This window comes from Pelobates fuscus, chromosome 10 (genome assembly GCF_036172605.1).
Source record: "Pelobates fuscus isolate aPelFus1 chromosome 10, aPelFus1.pri, whole genome shotgun sequence".
In the NCBI taxonomy this organism is placed as follows: Eukaryota; Metazoa; Chordata; class Amphibia; order Anura; family Pelobatidae; genus Pelobates; species Pelobates fuscus.
Window position 1 is genome coordinate 149,390,735 of NC_086326.1, and position 23,023 is coordinate 149,413,757.

At 41.9% G+C, this 23,023-nt stretch overlaps 2 protein-coding genes across 2 annotated transcripts in view; one reads left to right on the plus strand and one right to left on the minus strand.

Moving 5' to 3' along the window:
* LOC134574862 (zinc finger protein 432-like) overlaps window positions 1-6,666 on the minus strand; it is a 90,087-nt gene extending 83,421 nt beyond the window's left edge. The window contains exon 1 of the mRNA XM_063433914.1: window positions 6,509-6,666. The gene's annotated coding sequence lies outside the window, so the exon portion shown is untranslated. The remainder of the gene's footprint in view (window positions 1-6,508) is intronic.
* A 9,977-nt stretch (window positions 6,667-16,643) lies between these two features.
* LOC134575211 (oocyte zinc finger protein XlCOF7.1-like) overlaps window positions 16,644-23,023 on the plus strand; it is an 18,918-nt gene continuing 12,538 nt past the window's right edge. The window contains exon 1 of the mRNA XM_063434462.1: window positions 16,644-16,737. The gene's annotated coding sequence lies outside the window, so the exon portion shown is untranslated. The remainder of the gene's footprint in view (window positions 16,738-23,023) is intronic.

Here is a 23,023-nt window from a genome sequence, read left to right on the forward strand (position 1 = left end):
ACATGTGCCTACCTGGACGATATTGCTATTTTTAGCAATACGTGGCAGGAACACTTAGCTCACATCGGAGCTGTACTAGATAGGATAAGGGAAGCAGGTCTGACCTTGAAGCCGGCCAAGTGTAGTATCGGCATGGCTGAGGTACAATACCTGGGACATAGAGTAGGGTGCGGTAAACAGAAACCCGAACCCGCCAAAGTCGAGGCTGTAGCCCAGTGGCCCACCCCTAGGACTAAGACCCAGGTTTTAGCGTTTCTAGGGACAGCAGGGTATTACAGGAAGTTTGTTCCCAATTATAGCGCCCTGGCCAAACCCCTCACTGACCTGACCCGTAAGAACCTTCCCCGCCAAGTAAACTGGACCCCGGAGTGTGAGCAGGCATTCCAACAATTGAAAAATGCACTGATAAATGCCCCTGTCTTGGCAGCTCCCAATCCAACTAAACGTTTTCTTGTTCACACAGACGCTTCTATGTTTGGATTGGGGGCAGTACTGAGTCAAGTCGGGGCCGATGGCGGAGAACATCCAGTGGCTTACATCAGTCGCAAACTGTTACCTCGAGAAGTAAGCTACGCCGCCATCGAAAAGGAATGCCTGGCTGTGGTGTGGGCCCTAAAGAAGCTACAACCCTATTTATATGGACAGCCCTTTTCCTTGCTCACGGATCACAACCCGTTAGTCTGGCTGAACCGGGTGGCTGGAGACAACGCCAGGCTGCTGCGCTGGAGTTTGGCGCTACAGCCTTTTGACTTTAATATCCAGTACCGGCCGGGTAAGCAGAATGGAAATGCTGACGGGTTGTCAAGACAAACTGACTTAGAGAAATGATCCGTGAGCCCCCGGACATCCCCAAGCCGATCCGTGTTGGATCAGACTGTGTATGCCGGCTTGTGGGCAAGGGGGAGCAGTGTAGCGGATTGGTACCGGGCTGTCCCACGACATGTATGAGAATAAGTGTATTTGGTCATATGGCTGGTTTAATGTGTATGTACATGTATAGAAAGCATGGTATCCGGGTATAATGACAGTTAAATGTATGTAAAGAATTGTATTCCTCTAGTTGTTCGGTAGAATCATTCAAATAAAACAAGGGAATGAAACTACCGAACAACCAGACCACCCCGTGTAAAGTGTGCCTTCAATTACCGTTTGCAACAATGTTGCAAACGGGTAATTACCTATTCCTGCAGTGTGGTCTTTGTTCTCTGGGTGGCCGCCATTCGGGATGCGAACACGTGGCGGCGGCCATCTTAAACTGCCGAACAGCGGTGTTTTGCCGTCGAGTGTCTGGAACCAAAATCGGACACTTGACTAGGCAAACACCGCTGAGACCTCCAGACTCCTAATACTTCGTGGGGAAACTACCGAACGGCCCGCCGTTCGGTAGAAAGAACCCCACAAACTAGGGGATTCATCCGAATCCCAGTCAGGCCACTTAGCAGTAATATTTCACCCCTTTGCGTTCGCCGGTTTGTGACCGACCGCAGGGCCAGAATACATGGAACTGTTTTCGGATACTTTACCTCTGCGGTCGGTCCAAACTTCAAAGTCCCATAACTCCCGAACGCTTCATCCGAATGGGCTAATTTTTAAGTATGTTGGTCCCCCAGAATAGAGCTATCTGGGGATGTTGGATTTGTGGATGTACCCCAAGTATTTAGGGTACATCCAAAACTCGGGGAAAACTGTGTACACAATAAGGGGATTATGATGCTAGAGGAGGGGAGGAGATCTGTGGGAGGTTACTACTTAGAGATTGGATAATGTCTTAAGTGATAGAACCTCCTCCCTTGCATGGGAGAGGGCTTTATAAGGAACTGTGGAATAAAGTTTGTTAGACTACTCCTGAAACTGTGTGTCGTCCAGTTATTGGGATTGCGATGGGGATACTGCTGTATTACTTTACCTGCTGGAAACCTTGCCTATGGACTTAACATCACCTTGTTCCTGAGCCTCACTGGGATCTCTAGTGGAGAATAGCTGTGCAAGATCGGCTCTCCGCTACAGACTCTTTAAATGAAGGGATGTGACCAGGGGCAGGACCATTCTGAGAAATTTCAGGAGACTTATTAATAAAAAATTAAGGAACTAAAATGCGGTGGCGTACCTAGGGTATGGCGGGCATGGCACATTCCCTAGCCGCCACTTGAGAGAGGCACAACATTAGAGAGGGATAGAGCTCAAAAGATTTCCCTGCAAAGCCCTTTAAAAAGGACTACCTGGTGATCCATGGTGCAGCCACACTCCCTTGGGAGTATTATTACTGTGGAGCTCTGTTATAAAACATTACAGAGAGTATTATTGCTGTGGAGCTCTGTTATAAAACATTACAGAGAGTATTATTGCTGTGGAGCTCTGTTATAAAACATTACAGAGAGTATTATTGCTGTGGAGCTCTGTTATAAAACATTACAGAGAGTATTATTGCTGTGGAGCTCTGTTATACACTCAGACACATTACTGGGAATATTATTACTGTGGAGCTCTGTTATACATTCAGACACATTACTGGGAGTATTATTGCTGTGGAGCTCTGTTATAAACATTACAGAGAGTATTATTGCTGTGGAGCTCTGTTATACACTCAGACACATTACTGGGAGTATTATTGCTGTGGAGCTCTGTTATACACTCAGACACATTACTGGGAATATTATTACTGTGGGGCTCTGTTATACACTCAGACACATTACTGGGAGTATTATTACTGTGGAGCTCTGTTATACACTCAGACACATTACTGGAAGTATTATTGCTGTGGAGCTCTGTTAAAACACTCAGACACATTACTGGGAATATTATTACTGTGGGGCTCTGTTATACACTCAGACACATTACTGGGAGTATTATTGCTGTGGAGCTCTGTTATACACTCAGACACATTACTGGGAGTATTATTGCTGTGGAGCTCTGTTATACACTCAGACACATTACTGGGAGTATTATTGCTGTGGAGCTCTGTTATACACTCAGACACATTACTGGGAGTATTATTACTGTGGAGCTCTGTTATACACTCAGACACATTACTGGGAGTATTATTGCTGTGGAGCTCTGTTATACACTCAGACACATTACTGGGAGTATTATTGCTGTGGAGCTCTGTTATACACTCAGACACATTACTGGAAGTATTATTGCTGTGGAGCTCTGTTATAATACATTACTGGGAGTATTATTGCTGTGGGGCTCTGTTATACACTCAGACACATTACTGGGAGTAGTATTGCTGTGGAGCTCTGTTATAATACATTACTGGGAGTATTATTGCTGTATAGCTCTGTTATACACTCAGACACATTACTGGGAGTATTATTGCTGTGGGGCTCTGTTATACACTCAGACACATTACTGGGAGTAGTATTGCTGTGGAGCTCTGTTATAATACATTACTGGGAGTATTATTGCTGTGGGGCTCTGTTATACACTCAGACACATTACTGGGAGTATTATTGCTGTGGAGCTCTGTTATACACTCAGACACATTACTGGGAGTATTATTGCTGTGGAGCTCTGTTATACACTCAGACACACTACTGGGAGTATTATTGCTGTGGAGCTCTGTTATACACTCAGACACATTACTGGGAGTATTATTGCTGTGGAGCTCTGTTATACACTCAGACACATTACTGGGAGTATTATTGCTGTGGAGCTCTGTTATACACTCAGACACATTACTGGGAGTATTATTACTGTGGAGCTCTGTTATACACCCAGACACATTACTGGGAGTATTATTACTGTGGGGCTCTGTTATACACTCAGACACATTACTGGGAGTATTATTGCTGTGGAGCTCTGTTATACACTCAGACACATTACTGGGAGTATTATTACTGTGGAGCTCTGTTATACACTCAGACACATTACTGGGAGTATTATAGCTGTGGGGCTCTGTTATACACTCAGACACATTACTGGGAGTATTATTGCTGTGGAGCTCTGTTATACACTCAGACACATTACTGGGAGTATTATTGCTGTGGAGCTCTGTTATACACTCAGACACATTACTGGGAGTATTATTACTGTGGAGCTCTGTTATACAATCAGACACATTACTGGGAGTATTATTGCTGTATAGCTCTGTTATACACTCAGACACATTACTGGGAGTATTATTGCTGTGGAGCTCTGTTATACACACAGACACATTACTGGGAGTATTATTGCTGGGGAGCTCTGTTATACACCCAGACACATTACTGGGAGTATTATTGCTGTGGAGCTCTGTTATACACTCAGACACATTACTGGGAGTATTATTGCTGTGGAGCTCTGTTATACACTCACACACATTACTGGGAGTATTATTGCTGTGGAGTCCTGTTATACACTCAGACACATTACTGGGAGTATTATTGCTGTGGAGTCCTGTTATACACTCAGACACATTACTGGGAGTATTATTGCTGTGGAGCTCTGTTATATACTCAGACACATTACTGGGAGTATTATTGCTTTGTTATACACTCAGACACATTACTGGGAGTATTATTGCTGTGGAGTTCTGTTATACACATTACTGGGAGTATTATTGCTGTGGAGCTCTGTTATACACTCAGACACATTACTGGGAGTATTATTGCTGTGGGGCTCTGTTATACACTCAGACACATTACTGGGAGTATTATTGCTGTGGTGCTCTGTTATACACTCAGACACATTACTGGGAGTATTATTGCTGTGGAGCTCTGTTATACACTCAGACACATTACTGGGAGTATTATTGCTGTGGTGCTCTGTTATACACTCAGACACATTACTGGGAGTATTATTGCTGTGGAGCTCTGTTATACACTCAGACACATTACTGAGAGTATTATCGCTGTGGAGCTCTGTTATACACTCAGACACATTACTGGGAGTATTATTGCTGTGGGGCTCTGTTATACACTCAGACACATTACTGGGAGTATTATTGCTGTGGTGCTCTGTTATACACTCAGACACATTACTGGGAGTATTATTGCTGTGGAGCTCTGTTATACACTCAGACACATTACTGGGAGTATTATTGCTGTGGAGCTCTGTTATATACTCAGACACATTACTGGGAGTATTATTGCTTTGTTATACACTCAGACACATTACTGGGAGTATTATTGCTGTGGAGTTCTGTTATACACATTACTGGGAGTATTATTGCTGTGGAGCTCTGTTATATACTCAGACACATTACTGGGAGTATTATTGCTTTGTTATACACTCAGACACATTACTGGGAGTATTATTGCTGTGGAGTTCTGTTATACACATTACTGGGAGTATTATTGCTGTGGAGCTCTGTTATACACAGACACATTACTGGGAGTATTATTGCCGTGGAGCTCTGTTATACACTCAGACACATTACTGGGAGTATTATTGCTGTGGAGCTCTGTTATACACTCAGACACATTACTGGGAGTATTATTGCTGTGGAGCTCTGTTATACACTCAGACACATTACTGAGAGTATTATCGCTGTGGAGCTCTGTTATACACTCAGACACATTACTAGGAGTATTGCTGTGGAGCTCTGTTATACACTCAGACACATTACTGAGAGTATTATCGCTGTGGAGCTCTGTTATACACTCAGACACATTACTGGGAGTATTATTGCTGTGGAGCTCTGTTATACACTCAGACACATTACTGGGAGTATTATTGCTGTGGTGCTCTGTTATACACTCAGACACATTACTGGGAGTATTATTGCTGTGGAGCTGTGTTATACACTCAGACACATTACTGGGAATATTATTGCTGTGGAGCTCTGTTATACGCTCAGACACATTACTGGGAGTATTATTGCTGTGGGGCTCTGTTATACACTCAGACACATTACTGGGAGTATTATTGCTGTGGAGCTCTGTTATACACTCAGACACATTACTGGGAGTATTATTACTGTGGAGCTCTGTTATACACTCAGACACATTACTGGGAGTATTATTGCTGTGGGGCTCTGTTATACACTCAGTCACATTACTGGGAGTATTATTGCTGTGGAGCTCTGTTATACACTCAGACACATTACTGGGAATATTATTGCTGTGGAGCTTTGTTATACACTCAGTCACATTACTGGGAGTATTATTGCTGTGGAGCTCTGTTATACACACAGACACATTACTGGGAGTATTATTACTGTGGAGCTCTGTTATACACTCAGTCACATTACTGGGAGTATTATTACTGTGGAGCTCTGTTATACACTCAGACACATTACTGGGAGTATTATTGCTGCGGGGCTCTGTTATACACTCAGACACATTACTGGGAGTATTATTACTGTGGAGCTCTGTGATACACTATCAATATGAAGCTCCTATAATAGAGGGGCAGGGAATTGGTGCCAAAATCAGGACTGCCCCCCTTGAATAGGGACACTTGGGAGGTGTGCCATAAGTACAAATCCCATGATGCTGAGCTAGCTCTACCTTATGACCTGTGACCTCACTAAACGTACAATGATCACAATCAGCCCCTCCCCCCGTTATATAATGATGCCGAGTACCTGTGTATCCGCTCCCTCTGTCCCCCAGCTGGATGTGCTCCGTGCGGCCTGGACTGGCAGTGAATCCAGTGGGCTCCGGGAAAATGGCGGCCGCCTCACACACCGACAATTGGACTCCACCATGGCTGAGCGGCCATGTTTGATTTGGGCAAATCCTGGAAATGCTCCTGGACGGCCATATTGTGTGAGGGCAAATCTTTACTGTTCTTGTTATATTTGTGTTTAGTTTCCAGTATAATAATAATAATAATAATAATAATAATAATAAACAGTCAGTGTATCATGTAATGTGTATTATGGAGTCTGGGAGATGGAGTTTTAGCTCTGGAGAGGGTCACACACTGCAGTGAGATGGTCCATAGAGTGAGAGTTAATGATAAGGGTGGATTGGTATTTATTATCTCTGGAATTAGGTCAGATAAAGCCATAAGAGAGAGTTTGTGGACCTCACAGATCTGCTCTTCATATAACTACTAATAACGAGAAATTGCCATTACAGACCCCCCAACTGTCCCGTCCTTGGGGGGCTAGCCTTGCGTGCGTATCCAAGTAGGCCCACCCGCTTCGTGCAAAGCCAATAACACTATCCGATTCCACCTGCTTCCCGATTCCCTGGACGCCGGACTTGGGAGGTATGCCGCTGTGCTTCACATATATATATCGTAAGTTGGACTTTGAGAAGACCCCTTTGGACACAGAAACCTGAGCTATCATGTTTCTACAACTATCCCAGAGTTCCCAGCGACCATGAACATGCGCACAGACAGACAACTATCCCAGAGTTCCTAGCTGACCATGAACATGCGCACAGACAGACAACTATCCCAGAGTTCCCAGCTGACCATGAACATGCGCACAGACAGACAACTATCCCAGAGTTCCTAGCGGACCACGAACATGCGCACAGACAGACAACTATCCCAGAGTTCCCAGCTGACCATGAACATGCGCACAGACAGACAACTATCCCAGAGTTCCTAGCTGACCATGAACATGCGCACAGACAGACAACTATCCCAGAGTTCCTAGCTGACCATGAACATGCGCACAGACAGACAACTATCCCAGAGTTCCCAGCTGACCATGAACATGCGCACAGACAGACAACTATCCCAGAGTTCCCAGCTGACCATGAACATGCGCACAGACAGACAACTATCCCAGAGTTCCCAGCTGACCACGAACATGCACACAGACAGACAACTATCCCAGAGTTCCCAGCTGACCATGAACATGCGCACAGACAGACAACTATCCCAGAGTTCCCAGCGACCATGAACATGCGCACAGACAGACAACTATCCCAGAGTTCCTAGCTGACCATGAACATGCGCACAGACAGACAACTATCCCAGAGTTCCTAGCTGACCACGAACATGCGCACAGACAGACAACTATCCCAGAGTTCCCAGCTGACCATGAACATGCGCACAGACAGACAACTATCCCAGAGTTCCTAGCTGACCACGAACATGCGCACAGACAGACAACTATCCCAGAGTTCCTAGCTGACCATGAACATGCGCACAGACAGACAACTATCCCAGAGTTCCCAGCTGACCATGAAGATGCACAGACAGACAACTATCCCAGAGTTCCCAGCTGACCATGAACATGCGCACAGACAGACAACTATCCCAGAGTTCCTAGCTGACCATGAACATGCGCACAGACAGACAACTATCCCAGAGTTCCCAGCTGACCATGAACATGCGCACAGACAGACAACTATCCCAGAGTTCCTAGCTGACCACGAACATGCGCACAGACAGACAACTATCCCAGAGTTCCCAGCTGACCATGAACATGCGCACAGACAGACAACTATCCCAGAGTTCCCAGCTGACCATGAACATGCGCACAGACAGACAACTATCCCAGAGTTCCCAGCTGACCATGAAGATGCACAGACAGACAACTATCCCAGAGTTCCTAGCTGACCATGAACATGCGCACAGACAGACAACTATCCCAGAGTTCCCAGCTGACCATGAAGATGCACAGACAGACAACTATCCCAGAGTTCCTAGCTGACCATGAACATGCGCACAGACAGACAACTATCCCAGAGTTCCTAGCTGACCATGAACATGCGCACAGACAGACAACTATCCCAGAGTTCCCAGCTGACCATGAACATGCGCACAGACAGACAACTATCCCAGAGTTCCTAGCTGACCATGAACATGCACACAGACAGACAACTATCCCAGAGTTCCTAGCTGACCATGAACATGCGCACAGACAGACAACTATCCCAGAGTTCCTAGCTGACCATGAACATGCGCACAGACAGACAACTATCCCAGAGTTCCCAGCTGACCATGAACATGCGCACAGACAGACAACTATCCCAGAGTTCCTAGCTGACCATGAACATGCACACAGACAGACAACTATCCCAGAGTTCCTAGCTGACCACGAACATGCGCACAGACAGACAACTATCCCAGAGTTCCCAGCTGACCATGAACATGCGCACAGACAGACAACTATCCCAGAGTTCCTAGCTGACCATGAAGATGCACAGACAGACAACTATCCCAGAGTTCCTAGCTGACCATGAAGATGCACAGACAGACAACTATCCCAGAGTTCCTAGCTGACCATGAACATGCGCACAGACAGACAACTATCCCAGAGTTCCCAGCTGACCATGAAGATGCACAGACAGACAACTATCCCAGAGTTCCTAGCTGACCATGAACATGCGCACAGACAGACAACTATCCCAGAGTTCCCAGCTGACCATGAAGATGCACAGACAGACAACTATCCCAGAGTTCCTAGCTGACCATGAACATGCGCACAGACAGACAACTATCCCAGAGTTCCCAGCTGACCATGAACATGCGCACAGACAGACAACTATCCCAGAGTTCCCAGCTGACCATGAACATGCGCACAGACAGACAACTATCCCAGAGTTCCTAGCTGACCATGAACATGCACACAGACAGACAACTATCCCAGAGTTCCTAGCTGACCACGAACATGCGCACAGACAGACAACTATCCCAGAGTTCCCAGCTGACCATGAACATGCGCACAGACAGACAACTATCCCAGAGTTCCTAGCTGACCACGAACATGCACACAGACAGACAACTATCCCAGAGTTCCTAGCTGACCATGAACATGCGCACAGACAGACAACTATCCCAGAGTTCCTAGCTGACCACGAACATGCGCACAGACAGACAACTATCCCAGAGTTCCCAGCTGACCATGAACATGCGCACAGACAGACAACTATCCCAGAGTTCCTAGCTGACCATGAAGATGCACAGACAGACAACTATCCCAGAGTTCCTAGCTGACCATGAAGATGCACAGACAGACAACTATCCCAGAGTTCCTAGCTGACCATGAACATGCGCACAGACAGACAACTATCCCAGAGTTCCCAGCTGACCATGAAGATGCACAGACAGACAACTATCCCAGAGTTCCTAGCTGACCATGAACATGCGCACAGACAGACAACTATCCCAGAGTTCCCAGCTGACCATGAAGATGCACAGACAGACAACTATCCCAGAGTTCCTAGCTGACCATGAACATGCGCACAGACAGACAACTATCCCAGAGTTCCCAGCTGACCATGAACATGCGCACAGACAGACAACTATCCCAGAGTTCCCAGCTGACCATGAACATGCGCACAGACAGACAACTATCCCAGAGTTCCTAGCTGACCATGAACATGCACACAGACAGACAACTATCCCAGAGTTCCTAGCTGACCACGAACATGCGCACAGACAGACAACTATCCCAGAGTTCCCAGCTGACCATGAACATGCGCACAGACAGACAACTATCCCAGAGTTCCCAGCTGACCACAAACATGCGCACAGACAGACAACTATCCCAGAGTTCCTAGCTGACCATGAACATGCGCACAGACAGACAACTATCCCAGAGTTCCCAGCTGACCATGAACATGCGCACAGACAGACAACTATCCCAGAGTTCCCAGCTGACCATGAAGATGCACAGACAGACAACTATCCCAGAGTTCCTAGCTGACCATGAACATGCGCACAGACAGACAACTATCCCAGAGTTCCCAGCTGACCATGAAGATGCACAGACAGACAACTATCCCAGAGTTCCTAGCTGACCATGAACATGCGCACAGACAGACAACTATCCCAGAGTTCCCAGCTGACCATGAACATGCGCACAGACAGACAACTATCCCAGAGTTCCTAGCTGACCATGAACATGCGCACAGACAGACAACTATCCCAGAGTTCCCAGCTGACCATGAACATGCGCACAGACAGACAACTATCCCAGAGTTCCTAGCTGACCACGAACATGCGCACAGACAGACAACTATCCCAGAGTTCCCAGCTGACCATGAACATGCGCACAGACAGACAACTATCCCAGAGTTCCCAGCTGACCACGAACATTCGCACAGACAGACAACTATCCCAGAGTTCCTAGCTGACCATGAACATGCGCACAGACAGACAACTATCCCAGAGTTCCCAGCTGACCATGAACATGCGCACAGACAGACAACTATCCCAGAGTTCCCAGCTGACCATGAAGATGCACAGACAGACAACTATCCCAGAGTTCCTAGCTGACCATGAACATGCGCACAGACAGACAACTATCCCAGAGTTCCCAGCTGACCATGAAGATGCACAGACAGACAACTATCCCAGAGTTCCTAGCTGACCATGAACATGCGCACAGACAGACAACTATCCCAGAGTTCCCAGCTGACCATGAACATGCGCACAGACAGACAACTATCCCAGAGTTCCTAGCTGACCATGAACATGCACACAGACAGACAACTATCCCAGAGTTCCTAGCTGACCATGAACATGCGCACAGACAGACAACTATCCCAGAGTTCCTAGCTGACCATGAACATGCGCACAGACAGACAACTATCCCAGAGTTCCCAGCTGACCATGAACATGCGCACAGACAGACAACTATCCCAGAGTTCCTAGCTGACCATGAACATGCACACAGACAGACAACTATCCCAGAGTTCCTAGCTGACCACGAACATGCGCACAGACAGACAACTATCCCAGAGTTCCCAGCTGACCATGAACATGCGCACAGACAGACAACTATCCCAGAGTTCCTAGCTGACCATGAAGATGCACAGACAGACAACTATCCCAGAGTTCCTAGCTGACCATGAAGATGCACAGACAGACAACTATCCCAGAGTTCCTAGCTGACCATGAACATGCGCACAGACAGACAACTATCCCAGAGTTCCCAGCTGACCATGAAGATGCACAGACAGACAACTATCCCAGAGTTCCTAGCTGACCATGAACATGCGCACAGACAGACAACTATCCCAGAGTTCCCAGCTGACCATGAAGATGCACAGACAGACAACTATCCCAGAGTTCCTAGCTGACCACGAACATGCGCACAGACAGACAACTATCCCAGAGTTCCCAGCTGACCATGAACATGCACACAGACAGACAACTATCCCAGAGTTCCTAGCTGACCATGAACATGCGCACAGACAGACAACTATCCCAGAGTTCCTAGCTGACCACGAACATGCGCACAGACAGACAACTATCCCAGAGTTCCCAGCTGACCATGAACATGCGCACAGACAGACAACTATCCCAGAGTTCCCAGCTGACCATGAACATGCGCACAGACAGACAACTATCCCAGAGTTCCTAGCTGACCATGAACATGCGCACAGACAACTATCCCAGAGTTCCTAGCTGACCACGAACATGCGCACAGACAGACAACTATCCCAGAGTTCCCAGCTGACCATGAACATGCGCACAGACAGACAACTATCCCAGAGTTCCTAGCTGACCATGAACATGCGCACAGACAGACAACTATCCCAGAGTTCCTAGCTGACCATGAACATGCGCACAGACAGACAACTATCCCAGAGTTCCTAGCTGACCACGAACATGCGCACAGACAGACAACTATCCCAGAGTTCCCAGCTGACCATGAACATGCGCACAGACAGACAACTATCCCAGAGTTCCCAGCTGACCACGAACATGCGCACAGACAGACAACTATCCCAGAGTTCCCAGCTGACCACGAACATGCGCACAAACAGACAACTATCCCAGAGTTCCCAGCTGACCATGAACATGCGCACAGACAGACAACTATCCCAGAGTTCCCAGCTGACCACGAACATGCGCACAGACAGACAACTATCCCAGAGTTCCCAGCTGACCATGAACATGCGCACAGACAGACAACTATCCCAGAGTTCCTAGCTGACCATGAACATGCGCACAGACAGACAACTATCCCAGAGTTCCCAGCTGACCACGAACATGCGCACAGACAGACAACTATCCCAGAGTTCCTAGCTGACCATGAAGATGCGCACAGACAGACAACTATCCCAGAGTTCCTAGCTGACCACGAACATGCGCACAGACAGACAACTATCCCAGAGTTCCCAGCTGACCACGAACATGCGCACAGACAGACAACTATCCCAGAGTTCCTAGCTGACCATGAACATGCGCACAGACAGACAAATATCCCAGAGTTCCTAGCTGACCATGAACATGCGCACAGACAGACAACTATCCCAGAGTTCCCAGCTGACCATGAACATGCGCACAGACAGACAACTATCCCAGAGTTCCCAGCTGACCACGAACATGCGCACAGACAGACAACTATCCCAGAGTTCCCAGCTGACCATGAACATGCGCACAGACAGACAACTATCCCAGAGTTCCTAGCTGACCATGAACATGCGCACAGACAGACATTGTGATTCACACTTTACTCTGCATTCCCTTAGCAATGGACGCTGTTTTAAACCTGTATTTTGAAACCATAGCATGGGTTGTGATCAGAAAGACCCAGTGACCAGAAACCAGCTGTTGGCGCTACAGTTTCAACCTTGTGGGTCTCATCAGCATGACGTCGGTTCTGGTCTGGAAGTTCAAGTCCATGAACTATGAGCGTTAAAAAAAACCAATCTGTTTTTAAAGCACTGTCCATTATTAAAGGACACTTTAGGCACCCAGACCACTTCAGCTTATTGAAGAAGTCTGGTTGCTGTGCCCCTATTGCACTTAGTGCTGCAATGTAAAACATGTTCCAGAGAAACTAGAATGTTTACATAGCAGCACTAAGATTCCTGTTCCGGAATCTGACGTTACCTGACGCTCTACATGAGAACCTCCAGCATTGAATAATGCTTTCCTATGGGAAGGTCTAATGTGCGCGGAGGGGCGGAGGGGCGCTGGATTCAGGTAAGTGGCTGAAGGGGTCGCGAGGGGGACCTATAGTGCTAGGAAAATGGGTTTGGTTTCCTAGAACTATAGGATCCCTTTAAAGGGACACTATAGTCACCAAAACAACTTTAGCAGCTTTGGTGTATAGACTGCTCAGTCCTTTTCCATTTAGGAGTTAGAGAACCCAATGTCTCTCTCTGATCTGACTCTCTGACTTGATGTCTCTCTCTCTCTCTGACTTGATCTCTGTCTTTCTGACATGATGTCTCTCTCTCTGACTAAGCTGTCTCTCTCTCTCTCTGACTGAGCTGTCTCTCTCTCTCTCTCTCTGACTGAGCTGTCTCTGTCTCTGACTGCTCTGGCTGTCTCTGTCTGAGCTGTCTCTCTCTCTGTCTCTGACTGAGCTGTCTCTCTGACTGAGCTGTCTCTCTCTCTGTCTCTGACTGAGCTGTCTCTCTCTCTGTCTCTGACTGAGCTGTCTCTCTCTCTGTCTCTGACTGAGCTGTCTCTCTCTCTGTCTCTGACTGAGCTGTCTCTCTCTCTGTCTCTGACTGAGCTGTCTCTCTCTCTGTCTCTGACTGAGCTGTCTCTCTCTCTCTGTCTCTGACTGAGCTGTCTCTCTCTCTCTGTCTCTGACTGAGCTGTCTCTCTCTCTCTGTCTCTGACTGAGCTGTCTCTCTCTCTCTGTCTCTGACTGAGCTGTCTCTCTCTCTCTGTCTCTGACTGAGCTGTCTCTCTCTCTCTGTCTCTGACTGAGCTGTCTCTCTCTCTCTGTCTCTGACTGAGCTGTCTCTCTCTCTCTGTCTCTGACTGAGCTGTCTCTCTGTCTCTGACTGAGCTCTCTCTCTCTGTCTCTGACTGAGCTCTCTCTCTCTGTCTCTGACTGAGCTCTCTCTCTCTGACTGAGCTCTCTCTCTCTCTGACTGAACTCTCTCTCTCTGACTGAGCTCTCTCTCTCTCTCTCTGACTGAGCTCTCTCTCTCTCTCTCTGACTGAGCTCTCTCTCTCTCTCTCTCTCTCTGACTGAGCTCTCTCTCTCTGTCTCTGACTGAGCTCTCTCTCTCTCTGTCTCTGACTGAGCTCTCTCTCTCTCTGTCTCTGACTGAGCTCTCTCTCTCTGACTGAGCTCTCTCTCTCTCTGACTGAGCTCTCTCTCTCTCTGACTGAGCTCTCTCTCTCTCTGACTGAGCTCTCTCTCTGACTGAGCTCTCTCTCTGACTGAGCTCTCTCTCTGACTGAGCTCTCTCTCTGACTGAGCTCTCTCTCTGACTGAGCTGTCTCTCTCTCTCTCTGACTGAGCTGTCTCTCTCTCTCTCTGTCTCTGACTGAGCTGTCTCTCTCTCTCTCTCTCTGTCTCTGACTGAGCTGTCTCTCTCTCTCTCTCTGTCTCTGACTGAGCTGTCTCTCTCTCTCTCTCTGTCTCTGACTGAGCTGTCTCTCTCTCTCTCTCTGTCTCTGACTGAGCTGTCTCTCTCTCTCTCTCTGACTGAGCTGTCTCTCTCTCTCTCTCTGTCTCTGACTGAGCTGTCTCTCTCTCTCTCTCTGTCTCTGACTGAGCTGTCTCTCTCTCTCTCTCTGTCTCTGACTGAGCTGTCTCTCTCTCTCTCTGTCTCTGACTGAGCTGTCTCTCTCTCTCTCTCTGTCTCTGACTGAGCTGTCTCTCTCTCTCTCTCTGTCTCTGACTGAGCTGTCTCTCTCTCTCTCTCTGTCTCTGACTGAGCTGTCTCTCTCTGTCTCTGACTGAGCTGTCTCTCTCTGTCTCTGACTGAGCTGTCTCTCTCTCTCTCTCTGTCTCTGACTGAGCTGTCTCTCTCTCTCTCTGTCTCTGACTGAGCTGTCTCTCTCTCTCTGTCTCTCTCTCTGACTGAGCTGTCTCTCTCTCTCTCTCTCTGACTGAGCTGTCTCTCTCTCTCTCTGACTGAGCTGTCTCTCTCTCTCTCTCTGACTGAGCTGTCTCTCTCTCTCTCTCTCTCTCTCTGACTGAGCTGTCTCTCTCTCTCTCTCTCTCTCTCTGACTGAGCTGTCTCTCTCTCTCTCTCTGACTGAGCTGTCTGTCTCTCTCTCTCTGACTGAGCTGTCTCTCTCTCTCTCTCTCTCTCTGACTGAGCTCTCTCTCTCTCTCTGACTGAGCTCTCTCTCTCTCTCTGACTGAGCTCTCTCTCTCTCTCTCTGACTGAGCTCTCTCTCTCTCTCTCTCTCTGACTGAGCTCTCTCTCTCTCTCTCTCTCTCTGACTGAGCTGTCTCTCTCTCTGTCTCTCTCTGACTGAGCTGTCTCTCTCTCTCTCTCTCTCTGACTGAGCTCTCTCTCTCTCTCTCTCTGACTGAGCTCTCTCTCTCTCTCTCTCTGACTGAGCTGTCTCTCTCTCTCTCTCTGACTGAGCTGTCTCTCTCTCTCTCTGACTGAGCTGTCTCTCTCTCTCTCTGACTGAGCTGTCTCTCTCTCTCTCTCTGACTGAGCTGTCTCTCTCTCTCTCTCTGACTGAGCTGTCTCTCTCTCTCTCTGACTGAGCTGTCTCTCTCTCTCTCTCTGACTGAGCTGTCTCTCTCTCTCTGTCTCTGACTGATTTGGCTGTCTCTCTGTCTCTGACTGTCTCTCTGACTGAGCTCTCTCTCTCTCTCTCTCTCTCTGTCTCTGACTGAGCTGTTTTTGTGCATTCAGGGAGGACATGGGGGCGGGGTTATGACACGGGGGCGGTGCTATGGTATTGTGGGCGGAGTTTCCATGTAGAGGGCGGGGTTATGACGCGGGGGCGGAGTTTTGATTTAGAGGCGGGGTTATTCTACTGAAATTTTGCCGCAGTTCACCATTCAGAATCCGATGGAGGAAAGCTGTACAAACATCGGATCGTGACGTAACTATGATGCGACCAATCTCCGGCCACCACCAGGAGGTTTGGAACGCAAGCCGGATGGTGAGGTGACACGCAAGATGTATTTCCGGTGTGTCACTTCCGGTCTGCATTCCTCATTGAGCTCTGCAGGTCAGTATGGAATGTATTGGCTGAAAATTAGATAATTAGGAAAGATCAGAATATAATATAATGTCTTTATTATTATTAATTTATTATTATTATTATTATATTATTTATATATCATAGCTGGGAGCTCACACTGTGTGTAACCCTTTATTAATATATTATTATTATTATTATTTATATATCATGGCTGGGAGCTCACACTGTGTGTAACCCTTTATTAATATATTATTATTATATTATTTATATATCATAGCTGGGAGCTCACACTGTGTGTAACCCTTTATTAATATATTATTATATTTATATATCATGGCTGGGAGCTCACACTGTGTGTAACCCTTTATTAATATATTATTATTATATTATTTATATATCATAGCTGGGAGCTCACACTGTGTGTAACCCTTTATTAATATATTATTATTATATTATTTATATATCATAGCTGGGAGCTCACACTGTGTGTAACCCTTTATTAATATATTATTATTATATTATTTATATATCATAGCTGGGAGCTCACACTGTGTGTAACCCTTTATTAATATATTATTATTATTATTATTATTATTTATATATCATAGCTGGGAGCTCACACTGTGTGTAACCCTTTATTAATATATTATTATTATATTATTTATATATCATAGCTGGGGGCTCACACTGTGTGTAACCCTTTATTAAAATATTATTATTATATTATTTATATACCATAGCTGGGAGCTCACACTGTGTGTAACCCTTTATTAATATATTATTATTATATTATTTATATATCATAGCTGGGAGCTCACACTGTGTGTAACCCTTTATTAATATATTATTATTATATTATTTATATACCATAGCTGGGAGCTCACACTATGTGTAACCCTTTATTAATATATTATTTATATATCATAGCTGGGAGCTCACACTGTGTGTAACCCTTTATTAATATATTATTATTATATTATTTATATATCATGGCTGGGAGCTCACACTGTGTGTAACCCTTTATTAATATATTATTATTATTATTATTTATATATCATAGCTGGGAGCTCACACTGTGTGTAACCCTTTATTAATATATTATTATTATATTATTTATATACCATAGCTGGGAGCTCACACTGTGTGTAACCCTTTATTAATATATTATTATTATTATATTATTTATATATCATGGCTGGGAGCTCACACTGTGTGTAACCCTTTATTAATATATTATTATTATTTATATATCATGGCTGGGAGCTCACACTGTGTGTAACCCTTTATTAATATATTATTATTATTTATATATCATAGCTGGGAGCTCACACTGTGTGTAACCCTTTATTAATATATTATTATTATTATATTATTTATATATCATGGCTGGGAGCTCACACTGTGTGTAACCCTTTATTAATATATTATTATTATATTATTTATATATCATAGCTGGGAGCTCACACTGTGTGTAACCCTTTATTAATATATTATTATTATTTATATATCATAGCTGGGAGCTCACACTGTGTGTAACCCTTTATTAATATATTATTATTATTATTATATTATTTATATATCATGGCTGGGAGCTCACACTGTGTGTAACACTTTATTAATATATTATTATTATTATTATATTATTTATATATCATGGCTGGGAGCTCACACTGTGTGTAACCCTTTATTAATATATTATTATTATTTATATATCATGGCTGGGAGCTCACACTGTGTGTAACCCTTTATTAATATATTATTATTATTTATATATCATAGCTGGGAGCTCACACTGTGTGTAACCCTTTATTAATATATTATTATTATTATATTATTTATATATCATGGCTGGGAGCTCACACTGTGTGTAACCCTTTATTAATATATTATTATTATATTATTTATATATCATAGCTGGGAGCTCACACTGTGTAACCCTTTATTAATATATTATTATTATATTATTTATATATCATAGCTGGGAGCTCACACTGTGTGTAACCCTTTATTAATATATTATTATTATATTATTTATATATCATAGCTGGGAGCTCACACTGTGTGTAACCCTTTATTAATATATTATTATTATATTATTTATATATCATAGCTGGGAGCTCACACTGTGTGTAACCCTTTATTAATATATTATTATTATATTATTTATATATCATAGCTGGGAGCTCACACTGTGTGTAACCCTTTATTAATATATTATTATTATATTATTTATATATCATAGCTGGGAGCTCACACTGTGTGTAACCCTTTATTAATATATTATTAGTATATTATTTATATATCATAGCTGGGGGCTCACACTGTGTGTAACCCTTTATTAATATATTATTATTATATTATTTATATATCATAGCTGGGAGCTCACACTGTGTGTAACCCTTTATTAATATATTATTATTATATTATTTATATATCATAGCTGGGAGCTCACACTGTGTGTAACCCTTTATTAATATATTATTATTATATTATTTATATACCATAGCTGGGAGCTCACACTGTGTGTAACCCTTTATTAATATATTATTATTATATTATTTATATATCATAGCTGGGAGCTCACACTGTGTGTAACCCTTTATTAATATATTATTATTATATTATTTATATATCATAGCTGGGAGCTCACACTGTGTGTAACCCTTTATTAATATATTATTAGTATATTATTTATATATCATAGCTGGGGGCTCACACTGTGTGTAACCCTTTATTAATATATTATTATTATATTATTTATATATCATAGCTGGGAGCTCACACTGTGTGTAACCCTTTATTAATATATTATTATTATATTATTTATATATCATAGCTGGGAGCTCACACTGTGTGTAACCCTTTATTAATATATTATTATTATATTATTTATATATCATAGCTGGGAGCTCACACTGTGTGTAACCCTTTATTAATATATTATTATTATATTATTTATATATCATAGCTGGGAGCTCACACTGTGTGTAACCCTTTATTAATATATTATTATTATATTATTTATATACCATAGCTGGGAGCTCACACTGTGTGTAACCCTTTATTAATATATTATTATTATATTATTTATATATCATAGCTGGGAGCTCACACTGTGTGTAACCCTTTATTAATATATTATTATTATATTATTTATATATCATAGCTGGGAGCTCACACTGTGTGTAACCCTTTATTAATATATTATTATTATATTATTTATATATCATAGCTGGGAGCACACACTGTGTGTAACCCTTTATTAATATATTATTATTATATTATTTATATACCATAGCTGGGAGCACACACTGTGTGTAACCCTTTATTAATATATTATTATTATATTATTTATATATCATAGCTGGGAGCACACACTGTGTGTAACCCTTTATTAATATATTATTATTATATTATTTATATACCATAGCTGGGAGCACACACTGTGTGTAACCCTTTATTAATATATTATTATTATATTATTTATATATCATAGCTGGGAGCTCACACTGTGTGTAACCCTTTATTAATATATTATTATTATATTATTTATATATCATAGCTGGGAGCTCACACTGTGTGTAACCCTTTATTAATATATTATTATTATATTATTTATATATCATAGCTGGGAGCTCACACTGTGTGTAATCCTTTATTAATATATTATTATTATATTATTTATATACCATAGCTGGGAGCTCACACTGTGTGTAACCCTTTATTAATATATTATTATTATATTATTTATATATCATAGCTGGGAGCTCACACTGTGTGTAACCCTTTATTAATATATTATTATTATATTATTTATATATCATAGCTGGGAGCTCACACTGTGTGTAACCCTTTATTAATATATTATTATTATATTATTTATATATCATAGCTGGGAGCTCACACTGTGTGTAACCCTTTATTAATATATTATTATTATATTATTTATATATCATGGCTGGGAGCTCACACTGTGTGTAACCCTTTATTAATATATTATTATTATATTATTTATATATCATAACTGGGAGCTCACACTGTGTGTAACCCTTTATTAATATATTATTATTATATTATTTATATATCATAGCTGGGAGCTCACACTGTGTGTAACCCTTTATTAATATATTATTATTATATTATTTATATATCATAGCTGGGAGCTCACACTATGTGTAACCCTTTATTAATATATTATTATTATTATATTATTTATATATCATAGCTGGGGGCTCACACTGTGTGTAACCCTTTATTAATATATTATTATTATATTATTTATATATCATAGCTGGGAGCTCACACTGTGTGTAACCCTTTATTAATATATTATTATTATTATATTATTTATATATCATAGCTGGGAGATCACACTGTGTGTAACCCTTTATTAATATATTATTATTATATTATTTATATACCATAGCTGGGAGCTCACACTGTGTGTAACCCTTTATTAATATATTATTATTATATTATTTATATATCATAGCTGGGAGCTCACACTGTGTGTAACCCTTTATTAATATATTATTATATTTATATATCATGGCTGGGAGCTCACACTGTGTGTAACCCTTTATTAATATATTATTATTATATTATTTATATATCATAGCTGGGAGCTCACACTGTGTGTAACCCTTTATTAATATATTATTATTATATTATTTATGTATCATAGCTGGGAGCTCACACTGTGTGTAACCCTTTATTAATATATTATTATTATATTATTTATATATCATAGCAGGGAGCTCACACTGTGTGTAACCCTTTATTAATATATTATTAGTATATTATTTATATATCGTAGCTGGGAGCTCACACTGTGTGTAACCCTTTATTAATATATTATTATTATATTATTTATATATCATAGCTGGGAGCTCACACTGTGTGTAACCCTTTATTAATATATTATTATTATATTATTTATATATCATAGCAGGGAGCTCACACTGTGTGTAACCCTTTATTAATATATTATTATTATATTATTTATGTATCATAGCTGGGGGCTCACACTGTGTGTAACCCTTTATTAATATATTATTATTATATTATTTATATATCATAGCTGGGAGCTCACACTGTGTGTAACCCTTTATTAATATATTATTATTATATTATTTATATATCATAGCTGGGAGCTCACACTGTGTGTAACCCTTTATTAATATATTATTATTATATTATTTATATACCATAGCTGGGAGCTCACACTGTGTGTAACCCTTTATTAATATATTATTATTATATTATTTATATATCATAGCTGGGAGCTCACACTGTGTGTAACCCTTTATTAATATATTATTATTATATTATTTATATACCATAGCTGGGAGCTCACACTGTGTGTTACCCTTTATTAATATATTATTATTATTATATTATTTATATATCATAGCTGGGAGCTCACACTGTGTGTAACCCTTTATTAATATATTATTATTATATTATTTATATACCATAGCTGGGAGCTCACACTGTGTGTAACCCTTTATTAATATATTATTATTATATTATTTATATATCATAGCTGGGAGCTCACACTGTGTGTAACCCTTTATTAATATATTATTATTATATTATTTATATATCATAGCTGGGAGCTCACACTGTGTGTAACCCTTTATTAATATATTATTATTATATTATTTATATATCATAGCTGGGAGCTCACACTGTGTGTAACCCTTTATTAATATATTATTATTATATTATTTATATACCATAGCTGGGAGCTCACACTGTGTGTAACCCTTTATTAATATATTATTATTATATTATTTATATATCATAGCTGGGAGCTCACACTGTGTGTAACCCTTTATTAATATATTATTATTATATTATTTATATATCATAGCTGGGAGCTCACACTGTGTGTAACCCTTTATTAATATATTATTATTATTATATTATTTATATATCATAGCTGGGAGCTCACACTGTGTAACCCTTTATTAATATATTATTATTATATTATTTATATATCATAGCTGGGAGCTCACACTGTGTGTAACCCTTTATTAATATATTATTATTATTATTATTATTATTTATATATCATAGCTGGGAGCTCACACTGTGTGTAACCCTTTATTAATATATTATTATTATATTATTTATATATCATAGCTGGGGGCTCACACTGTGTGTAACCCTTTATTAAAATATTATTATTATATTATTTATATACCATAGCTGGGAGCTCACACTGTGTGTAACCCTTTATTAATATATTATTATTATATTATTTATATATCATAGCTGGGAGCTCACACTGTGTGTAACCCTTTATTAA